This window comes from Marmota monax, unplaced genomic scaffold (assembly GCF_021218885.2).
Source record: "Marmota monax isolate L192 unplaced genomic scaffold, Marmota_monax_Labrador192_F-V1.1 WCK01_AAM20220418_F8-fsc00104, whole genome shotgun sequence".
Lineage (NCBI taxonomy): Eukaryota > Metazoa > Chordata > Mammalia > Rodentia > Sciuridae > Marmota > Marmota monax.
The window spans coordinates 5,757,779-5,760,982 of record NW_026693836.1 but is presented as its reverse complement, the minus strand read 5'-3'; the positions used below and the strand labels follow the sequence as shown (position 1 = coordinate 5,760,982).

Below are 3,204 nucleotides of genomic sequence, written 5' to 3'. Positions count from 1 at the left end.
CCGTAGCTGATCCTCGTGCGATGGAAATCCTTCCTCTAGGTTTTGGAGCACCCCAATTTTGCTGGAAATTCCTAACAAGATAGCTTTTAGCCGTTCTAACTCGTCATTCTCCCGCACAGTGACGCGGTACATGGGGGTAATGCACTCCCTTCGCCGCCATCTTCCGATGTTCAAAATATTCTTATATATATGGTTGTATTATGTATGCACTAATAAAAATGTCAATAAATTCAGTTTACTGGCTTTTAGACCATAGCCGACATGCTATTTTACAAAAAGTATAGAAAGATGAATAAAGTTAATGATCGCTTTTAATTAAGAATAAAAACAAGAAGAACAAACACAGGGAGCCATGTTGAGACTCAGTTTAAAGAGAGATTTTGTAAATGTTTACAAATATCTGTAGGTAGGTATAAATTGAAGGGCAGAAAGTTGAAAAGGTCAAAAAGAAGTAAACATCTTATAGAAGGTTATTTTTAAGGTCCTTATTTCAGGCTCTAAAATTCTGAGAAAGAACATGGTACTTGGTAGCAGATTTCATGGACATGGGATACTGTAATGTCCTAAGCTTGAATATTAACTCAAACACAGTCTAATGTTTTAAGACAATATGTTATAAAATACCTTAAGCCTCCAACAGAAATATTGAACTCCTAGGAGATAAAGGTGTGTTCTTGGCATGGAAAGGCAGTTATACACACACACACACACACACACACGTACTTGAATCTTGGAGGAACCTTTCTTATGTGCTATAGTAGCAAATCTTAACCAATGTCAAGCAGCTGCTACCTTTAGAAAAGATCACATTGAGAGCTCAGTCCTTCAGAGTATTATAGCCTTCCAAGTGAATGACTGAATTACCTGAGCACTTTGGATTCATCTTTGACCATGTTGAAAACCAGAGAGCAGTACTAACCAACTTCTTGAATACCCATCCAAATGAAAATGAAAATACGTCCACATTAAACTGAAGCTAAAAACTGATTCAGAAATCTCTGGTCACAAAATTCTAAGAATTGTTTAGCAAAATGGAGAAGGGATGTATTTGAGGGAGCAGTGACCCTGATTCTGCCAGCTACAGCAGATGGCAGCTAAGCAGGGAAGTGAAAGGAAATGGCTACTCTCAATGTCCTTCTGTAAGCTCTCTTAAGAGTTCTCTACAGAAGCAAGGCAAATCTGGAACCCAGACAAGTCAGACTGTCCTTTAATCCCTTTCAATATAAAACACACACACCACAGAAGCTGAAGACAGGGAAGGGTGGGGAGACAGCAGGGGCCAGACTGGCACTGTTCCTGGAAATGCTGCTGGAGCTCTGCACTGAAAGTCCTGGGTAAGGTGCACTGCCCCACGGGCTGGTGGGTAGAGTGAATGCTGAGGGTGTGTGTTTGACAACACACTACTACTGTCCATGTTTGAACCCTTTCAAGAATATGTTTGCAAGCTCTGTATGTTAATGATCTGATAGTGAAGAGGAGATATTAACAGGGCACATAAAAACTACCCCTTCTCAAATTGCTCCAAAGAAATAGTTGTCTTCTATTTCCAAAAATGCTTTGCCTGGGGGTAGGGTTGTAGCTCAGTGGTAAAGTGCTTGACTCACATGTATGAGGAACTAGGTTTGATCCTCAGCACCACATAAAAACAAATAAATAGTACATGTATGACTGCACATATGGTGCAACACTACATCTTATACAACCATAGAAATTTAAAGTTGTGCTGCAATTGTGTACAATGAGTCAAAATGCATTCTGCTGTCATATATACCTAATTAAAATAAAATTTTAAAAGAGAAAAAAGATGAAAAACAAAACAAAAACAAATAAATAAAATAAAGATTTTGTGTCCATCTACAACTAAAAATATTTTTTTAAAAAAAATGCATTGCCCATAACTAAGACTATATTGTCTCTCCCCAGCAGCACAATCAATAAATGTCACCCATGCTTCATAGGGACTGTTCTTCATGGAGTGTTCTCTTCTTGCTAAATTTATCTTGTTTGTGGAAACACCTTATCATTTTGCAGTAATGTAGTTCTTATTAACATTCATATAGTATGAACTATGTCAAGATGGCACATTTAAGTTTACCATTTACATTCCTGATAACTATGCAGATGGTCACTTGTTTGATATTCCTATCTTTCACTACTAGTTGATTCCACCTCAGGTGAACTGGATGTGAAGACAGTATTTGTGAAATGGAGGCACAACCATAATTATATTTGCCAAGTATTAATGCATTCAAGGAGAATTTTTCTCCTAGATGGATAATAGAGCAAGCCCCCTAAGACCAGAGGCTGCAGTACAGCATTTGATGAAAAAGACATTCAGCCTTTGAAAAGGAATTCAGATGGCTGTGTTAAGATCTGCACTGCCCAATTATTTGACCAACCCAAAACAGAAGAACTCCATGCAATTAGCTTTTCTCCATGGAATCGTTCTGTTTTTGAATCCAGAGAAGATATTGACTCAGAAAAAGCCTGAGGAAACTCACAATAATAGTGTTCATGCTGTTAGCCTATCATGGGTAAAGCCTGGGTCAGTCCAACTTTTTAGTAGAGAAGAAAAAGCAGTACCCCTTAAGAGATGCTGAATCTGGTATATCATGCTAGACTCTGATTTGGTTAAAGCTGAACTTTGGCAAAGGACTGCTGAAGAGTAAAACAGCAAACAATGACTGACTAGTATCATTTTCCACATATATGTAAGCTCTAACAGCAAATTCAGGGACCCACTCTTTAAGTGATACATTACTTCTATTAGAAACTAAAGATCATGAGGCTTATTTTTCTGAATATAATGCTAAAGCTAAGTTGCATTCATTTAAACTAACATAGCAAATAGTTCAACACTACTTAATAGTTTTAAAATCAGTGTTGTTAGGTAGGTGCATAGTTAAGATATGAAGTAGACAGGTATCTAGCACATTCAAATAGCAGAGACCTTTAAAGTGGGAGATCATGTGAATTTCAGCCTTCGTTCTACTGTCATACTGACTTACAAACTACTGTCACAGACATGCATATTAGTTGAAGTGAGAGCACTTATTTATACGTTTTTTTTAATTGCATACTTAATTTTTATGGCAAAACAAAAAGTGTTAAAATGGTTCCTAGTAAGGTCAAATTTTTAAGTGTTTTTAAAAGAACACTGAGACAAATTAAATTTAACAGTTTATTTGAGCAAGGAACAATTCA

The 3,204-nt window shown here is 36.9% G+C and overlaps 1 pseudogene; it reads left to right on the top strand.

The window, feature by feature from the left end:
• Positions 1-261: 261 nt before the first annotated feature.
• LOC124105251 (AKT-interacting protein-like) lies at positions 262-2,600 on the top strand (annotated as a pseudogene).
• Positions 2,601-3,204: the final 604 nt, after the last annotated feature.